This window comes from Macrobrachium nipponense, chromosome 12 (genome assembly GCF_015104395.2).
Source record: "Macrobrachium nipponense isolate FS-2020 chromosome 12, ASM1510439v2, whole genome shotgun sequence".
Classification (NCBI taxonomy): Eukaryota; Metazoa; Arthropoda; class Malacostraca; order Decapoda; family Palaemonidae; genus Macrobrachium; species Macrobrachium nipponense.
In genome coordinates this window covers 4,524,992-4,533,799 of record NC_087205.1, presented here as the reverse complement: position 1 = coordinate 4,533,799, position 8,808 = coordinate 4,524,992, and positions in this window count along the sequence as shown.

Here is an 8,808-nt window from a genome sequence, read left to right as displayed (position 1 = left end):
GGCGCGGCGTAAAACCCGTAAGTTCAATGCCTTTCATATATGCAAAGTATGTCATAGCCAAGCAAATGGGTTGGTTTGAATACTTGCATGTACTACGTGGCAACCTCTGGCGCGGCGTAAAAAAAAACCGTAAGTTCAATGCCTTTCATATATGCAAAAGTATGTCATATGCAATGCTAATGGGTTGAATACTTGCATATATACCGTGGCAACCTCTGGCGCGGGCTAAAAAACGTAAGTTCAATGCGTTTTCAATCTATGCAAAGTATGTCATATGCAATGCATAATAATGTTTTGAATACTTGGCATGTACCCTAACCGTGGCAAACCTCTGGCGCGGGAAGTAAAAACCACCCGTAAGTTCAATGCTTTTCATTTTGTATATAATGCAGTATGGCATCATAAGCAATGCATAATGGGTTGAATACTTGCATGATACTACCGTGGCAACCTCTGGCGCGGCGTAAAAACCCAAAAAAAACCCGTAAGTTCAATGCCTTTCATATATGCAAAGTATGTCATGCAATGAATAATGGGTTTTGAATACTTTGGCAATGTACTAAACCGGGGCAACCTCTTGGCGCGGCGTTAAAAAAAAAAAACCCGTAAGTTTCAATTGCCTTTCCATAATGCAAAGTATTTATATACAATTCATAATGGTTGAATACTTACATATACTAACCGTGGCAACTCTGGCGCGGCGTCCAAAAACCGTAAGTTCAATGCCTTTTCATATATGCAAAGTATGTCATATGCAATGCATAATGGGTTTGAATACTTGCTATACTACCGTGGCAAAAACCTCTGGGCGCGGCGTAAAAACCCGTAAGTTCAATGCCTTTCATTATGCAAAGTATGTCTATGCTGCTAATGGGTTGAATATTGCATATTACTACCGTGGCAACCTTCCCCTGGCGCGGCGAAAAAACCCGTAGTTCAATTGCCGTTTCATATATGCAAAGTATGTCATATGCAATGCATAATGGGTTGAATACTTGCATGTACTAACCGTGGCAACCTCTGGCGCGGCGTAAAAACCCGTAAGTTTCAATGCTTTCATATATGCAAAGTATGTCCCATATGCCAATGCATAATGGGTTGAATACTTGCATGTACTACCGTGGCAACCTCTGGCGCGGCGTAAAAAACCCGTAGTTCAATGCCTTTCATATATGCAAAGTATGTCATATGCAATTCATAATGGGTGAATACTGCAATATACTACCAAGTGGCAACCTCTGGCGCGGCGGTAAAAACCCGTAAGTTCAATGGCCTTTATATCATGCAAAGTATGTCATATGCAATGCAATGGGTTGTGAATACTTGCACCTATACTACTGTGGCAACAATCTGGCGCGGCGTAAAAAACCCGTAAGTTCAATGCCTTTCATATATGCAAAGAATGGTCCCATAATGCATCGCATAGGGTGAATATTTGCAATATACTACCGTGGCAACCTAATGTTGAATAATTTGCAAAATTTGCTATACTACGTGGCAACCTCTGGCGCGGTGTAAAAAACCGTAAGTTCAATGCCTTTCATATATGCAAAGTATGTCATATACAATGCATAATGGGGTTGAATACTTGCATGTACTACTGGTGGCAAACCTCTGGCGCGGCGTAAAAACCCGTTAAGTTCAATGCCTTTCATATATGCAAAGAAGTAATGTCATATGCAATGCATAATGGGTTTGTCAATACTTGCATATTCTACGACCGTGGCAAACCTTCTGGCGCGGCGTAAAAACCCGTAAGTTCAATGCCTTTCATATATGCAAAGTATGTCATATGCAATGCCATAATGGGTTGAATAACTTGCAATGTACTACTGTGGCAACCTCTGGTGCGGCGTAAAAATAACCCGTAAGTCAAATGCCTTTTCATATATGCAAATTATGTCATAAAAAATGCAATGCATATGGGTGAATACTGGCATATACTAAACCGTTGGCATAATTGGGTTGAAAAATACTTGCAATATAACTAAGACCGGTGGCAACCTCTGGCGCAGCGTAAAAACCCGTAATGTTTCAATGCCTTTCATATATGCAAGTATGTCATATGCAATGCAATAATGGGTGAATAACTTGGGCATATACTACCGTGGCAACCTCTGGCGCGGCGTAAAAACCCGTAAGTTCAATGCCTTTCTTTATATATGCAAAGTATGACTTATGCAATGCATAATGGGTTGAATACTTGCATATACTACTGTGGCAACCTCTGGCGCGGCGTGAAAACCAGTAAGTTCATTGCCTTTTATATATGCAAAGTATGGCTTATGCAATGCATAATGGGTTGAATACTTGCAAATACTAACGTGGCAACCTCTGGCTCGGCGTAAAAACCCGTAAGTTCAATGCCTTTTGTATATGCAAAGTATGGCTTATGCAATGCATAATATGTTGAATACTTGCATATACTACCGCAATGCATAATAGGTTGAATAATTGCATATACTACCGTGGCAACCTCTGGCGCGGCGTAAATACCCGTAAGTTCAATGCCTTTTTATGTCCTTGCAAAGTAGGCTTATTGCAATGCAAATAGGTTGAATACTTGCATTATACCGTGGGCAAACCTCTGGGCCGGGCGTAAAAAACCTTGTAAGTTCAATGCCTTTTTTATATGCAAAGTAGGCTTATGCAAATTGCATAATTGCATAATACCTAAACCGGTAAAAAGGCAACCCCTTTTGGCGCGGCGTAAAAACCTGTAAGTTGGCAATGCCTTTTATGTATGCAAAGTTGCTTATAATGCAATAGAGGTTAAATACTTGCATATACTGCCGTGGCAACCTCTGGCGCGGCGTAAAAACCCATAAGTTCAATGCCTTTTATGTATGCAAAGTATGGCTTATGCAATGCATAATAGGTTGAATACTTGCATGTACTATTGTGGCAACCTATGGCGCGGCGTAAAAACCCGTAAGTTCAATGCCTTTTATATATGCAAAGTATGGCTTATGCAATGCACAATAGGTTGAATACTTGCATATACTACTGTGGCAACCTCTGGCGCGGCGTAAAAACCCGTAAGTTCGATGCCTTTTATATATGCAAAGTATGGCTTATGCAATGCATAATTGCATATACTACTGTGGCAACCTCTGGCGCGGCGTAAAAACCCCTAAGTTTGTATGTGTTGGTAAACTCCTTAACCTTAAGTGGAGGGGCAAGGACACAACTTGAAATGTATGGTTCTAAATGTCTATTGTAGAAATATATACAAGATCCAGGGACAAACAGCAGACAGCTTAACAAACGAACAGACGAGACGAGACTGCCTCACGAGGCAATAATTACAATGTTGCCAATACTTAAATGTTGCCATATCATATTACTGGACTTAACATGGGATACTCTAATGGCGCGCAACATGTGAAATAATGTTTGAACATAATAATAACGTAATAATACTGGTACATGTGAAATGCGTCTTTTTCATGTACCTACACCTCCCTCCCCCTCTGGCTCGTAGTGCATTCTCGAGCGGACTCCTTTTCCATGAGTCTTTGGGAACGACGTGGGTTTACTGGAGGAATACTGACTAAGGACTCTCTTTCTAGGTCCTGGCTAGGGCCACAGGGACAGGGAGAAAGGGGTCACTATTAGTGGGTGGCACCAGGCGAAGAAAACGACGATTACGCCACCACACATGACCACTAGGGAGACGAATTTGATAAGTCTCTTGACCTTCCATGACCCATGACAGTGCCAACTTTGTCCCCAAACGATGAGAGGTCGGGTCTTGAATCCGAACTTGCTGTCCCGAATGCCTCAACGTGGGCAACGGGGTGGGGCATGCTTGTCGTACTTGGTCTTTACTGCTTGTAACGAGCGGCAGCACGGCGGTCACAATCTTCGGTCTTGACCTGCCACTCCTTGGAGAATGCTTGAGGGTGGGCAGGGATACATGACCTGAGAGGACAGCCATACAGGATCTGGGCAGGAGAGCGTCCAGTAAAGTTAGGAGTATTTCTGAGCTCCAATAAGCCTCGGTCAAATGCTTCACAATCAATGTTGCCAGATGGGGCTGTTTTGAGGATGAGGTGCTTGATCGACTTCACAGCGGCTTCAGCGTGACCATTCGATTGTGGGTAGTGGGGTGAGGTTACCATGTGTCGAACGTCCCCATCGCTTCAAAAATAAAATCCTTGAACTCTGCGCTGGTGAATTGGGGGCCTCCATCTGTCCTTAGGCGAAGGGGACACCAACTTCACGGAAATAGCGGCAGAAGATCCTGATAGTATTGGAAGCGGTAGTATCGCCTTGGCAGGGTGCGACAACAGGCCACCCTGACAGGCGATCGACGACGACGAGGAAAGACTTCCCTGCAACAACAAAGAAGTCGGCTGAGACGGACTCGAAGGGTCTTGTTGGTGTGTCGTCATTCATTAGAGGTTCCTGCGGCTGAGATGGCTGCAATGTCTGACATGCCTCACAAGCTCTGACTGTGTTGGCAATATCAGAGTCAATGCCAGGCCAGAAAACTGACTGCCTTGCTCTGCGCTTGGTTGCTTCCACACCTCTGTGGCTGTCATGCAAGTGGGACAAGGTGCGACGACGGAGAGCGGCAGGAACTACAACCCTTGCTCCATACAGGACAAGGTCACCATCGGCGTAGAGATCTTCACGTAGTTTCCAATAAGGAAGTAAGGAATTGTGAAGGTCATATCTGTTGCGAGGAAAATTTTTTTTCCCCCCTGATGTGACAATCGGAGTAGATGAGTATACGCAGATCTGCTTTCGCTGCGTCACGAAGATCCTGAAAGTATCCTGTCGGGATCCTGGAGCTGGAGACTCGTCTGAAAGGATAACGGCGTTCACAGCCATGACAGTTCGAAGATGAGCAGCGGAAGAAGCACCCGAGATCTCGTCCTCCTGTGTGGGGTGGCTGACTGGGCGCGAGACAATGCATCTGGGATGCACAGCAACTTACCCGCACGCCACACAGCTGTAAAGATGTAGGGCGAGATTTTCTCCTTGAGGCGCTGGAGACGAGTTCTCGATGGCATCCAGCGTATAACTGTTCAGAATAGGTATGAGGGGCCGGTGATCCGTCATCAGAGTAAAATTCTGTAGGCCTGCTAAATATAGCCTACATTTCGACATTGCCCAGACAACGGCTAGCATCTCAAGCTCGATGGTGGCATATCGTGTCTCTGCGTCAGCGAGAAACGAGAACCACACTGAACTAGACGCAGGTGTCCATTACCATGGTCCTGCAGGAGGGCATATCAATGCCGTGGAGGCGTGAAGCGTCCGTCTGAAGAACAACAGGTAGGTCTGGGTCGAAGAGGGCGAGAACTGGTGGACTGGTGAGAGCTAACTTGACACGTTGAAATGCTTCATCATGGTCGGGGGTCCAAACAAATGTTCTCTTGGGACTCATCAGGGGACGTAAAGGTTGGGCTGCAATGGAGATGTCAGGCGTGAACTCCGCTAACTGGTTGACCAATCCCATAAACGATCTGAGGTCTGTCAGGTTAGCAGGGGTTGGCAAATCCTTGATGGCACTGACTTTCTGCTTATCAGCTGAGATGCCGTCTCCTGAGAGATTGTACCCACAGAAATTCACGGAGGGTGCAGCGACCACAAATTTATCCTTGTTGAGTGTGATCCAAACTTGCGGCACGGTGAGCACTTCGTGGATACGATGAAGGTGTAGCGTAGTCTTCCGTCGTGGAGGAGAAGGTCGTCTATGACCTTAACACAGTTTTGGACACCTTGAAGGGCCATATCACCTCGCAGGCAGAAGCGTCTCCAGTAGCTGCGAAGCCCATCGGTCCTCTGCAATGTATGAACCGACCATATGGCGTAATAAAGGTGGTTAAATGCTGATCTTCTTCTGCCAGTTCCATCTGCCAGTAACCATAGAGAGCATCAGCTGTGGTGAAATAACGAGCCTTCGGGCCTACACTGCGAATAGCGGCGTAGGGTGTGGGTGAAGGATGGGCTGGACGAGAAACCTGGCTATTCAACTTGGTCAGATCGACGGTAATTCGTACTCCTGTCCCATTCTTGGGAACGACGACGAGAGGGTGGCACCAAACTGACGGGTCATCACCAGCAGGTTTGATTATCCCTTGGGCCACCATGGAGTCAAGCTCTTCTTTAACTTGGCCTTAAATAAAAGCGAATGGAATCTGTCTTGGGGTGTGGATGGCAAAAGGCACTGCACCATCCTTAAGGTGGATTCTCATGGGAGGACCAGCCATAGGCTTGAGAGGAGCTGTCTTCAACTCTTCTTTCGAGACCAACACATCTTGAAACTCTTGAAGAAAGTATTTCTTTGCTGCTGAAGGTGATGTGGTCGCTGAGATGGGTAGCTCCTTGACTCTGTTAACGTGTTTGACCTCTAAAATAGGTTTAGGGAAATCAGGAGATATTATGGCCAGTTCCTCACAATGACCATAGGATAAAAGTGGAAATTCCACATTTTCATGCACTTGAATCCTGGCGAGACAGGATCGCTTGCCTAGTGTAAGGGTAGCTTGTAATATACCCAGAGCAGGTGACATTGGAGATCCATCCGCGGTGAACGTCGCACTTTGCGGAGGAGTCTGCAAACAGCTCCTGGAGATACCCATCTGCAAACAGCTCCTGGAGATACCCAATGTGTCAAGGTGCTGCTTTCCAATAACAGTGACATCGGCACCTGTGTCTGGTAACATTTTAATGCGAGACTTAACATCGCCAAACGACAAGAGGACACAGATAGGTTTGGGCGTCTTGGAAATGGGTGCGAGGCGATCCTAGGCGACGACTAGCTGGTCCTTGAATCTTGCGATTTGTTGACTGAAGAGGCACCACTGTTGCTTGAAGATCTGTCCTGACGAAGATTCTTCTTATTCTCCCTACAACACTTATTGAAGTGCCCAATGCGGTGACACAGACGGCACTGGACCTTGCTGGCAGGACACTTCATGGTCCTGGACCAATGGCCAACGCGGTCGCAGCTTTTACAAGTACTGTTGGCCGCAGGGCATTTGTCTTGATCATGCTGACGAGCACAGTACTGGCACCAAGTTGCTGGGTTCGAGGGTTTCGGCGAAGGTGGATGCTTTCCGCTTGACTTCTTGCTTCTCTTGTAGGCCGAAACAGCACACAGCTGATTAGTTGGGGCACGTATGGCAGAAGTTGCAGTTTTAGCCGCCTCATACGACCGACAGGTGGTGATGAAATCTTGCAAAGAAGAATTGGCATCCAAGGCGATCAACTTCTGAACCAAGTCCGCGTCTCGAATGCCCATCAAGATAATCATTTTCAGCTGGGTCTCTTCACATGCGACGGCGGTACCTGGGCATAAATCAACTTCTTCCGCAAGGCGTCGAAGTTTCACATAGAAATCAGCGAAAGATTCCCCTTCCAATTGCTTGCAGCTAAGTAACTCTCTTCGGCGAAGTACTTCATTCCTTAAACCCTTTATATGTGACTGTAAGGCGTCCAGGACTTCATCTACAGGCTTATCTGTAGAGGGAGATATTTTGAAGTGTGTGTTCTAAAACACGCTGCGTTTCCAGGGTTAAACACATCCTCATCTGGATCATTTGTTTTTCCCTGTGGAAGCTTAGAAAGATCCACCATGACAGCATAGTCATCCCCATCGACGTCTCCCATTCCCTGAACATCTGGAATGTTGCATCTGCCTTCAGTGGGGGTGGCGTTTGCGCGGTTGCTTTCTGTGGTGGTGGAAGGGAGGGTTGACTGGAGTTCGAAACCACCACCTCTGTGCCAGGTGTAAGGGTACCTGAACGAGAATGGATGATTGGTGCAAGAGTTTGAATGAGGGCAGTAAACCTTGCATTCTCCTCTTCTCTAAGGCGAATTGCTTCTTGTTCCCTTCTTCTTTCTTCTTCACGTTGTCTGTCTTGTCTTCTTGTTTCATCTTCCCTTCTTCTTCTCTCATCCTCATACAAGCGAGATTCCTCTAAAAACTTAATCAAAACGAGGAAATCTGTCCCAGTACTTGAGAGGTAGATGGGGGCTGGTAGCGGGGGCTTAAGAGTGGTGGGGAGGGAGAGACTGATGCTCCAACACTCCCCCAACACTCAGAGTGTGGTCGCCCACATTACTGGATTGCCACACTGTTCTGTGGGCTCTTCTAATTGGTCTGCAGGCGTACCTTTCGAGTCCGTCATTATTGTCGATGTGCAGTGCGCAAGAATAAAGTTTCAACAAAATTATTAAAATTATTCCAAAACGTCTGATACGAGAATAATAGATAAAATTCGTTGAAGCGTGAGTGTGTGCGTATGTGCGAGAAATACGTCAGCCAACGAGGGGACTAATGAACGATAGTGTCTGCCTACGGCAGCTCATATCCAAGGCGACGTTGCCAAGTCGACTCAGTCATCTCGTGACATGGCATGAGTGCGGGTGTGACAGTCGGTGCTCCGGCAAAGCCACAACAGAATAAATGGGTACTCAATAAAATGATATAACAAATCACTGAGCACACAAAAAAGGCACTATAAAAGCACAATGCACTGCACAACACTTCACTGAGTACTTGAGGCACTACACTGCACACGACATAGAATAAATCAGTTGGGACACGAAAGCACTTGAATTGAACGTTCATCCAATATGGCGATGACCGTCCGGTTCCCGATGTCCAAGTCTTGATAAGCTTCAAACAATACGACACTTCCAAAGTTCACTGCGCCATGTATGTGTTGGTAAACTCCTTAACCTTAAGTGGAGGGGCAAGGACACAACTTGAATGTAGGTTCTAAATGTCTATTGTAGAAATATATACAAGATCCAGGGGACAAACAGCAGACAGCTTAACAAACAGAC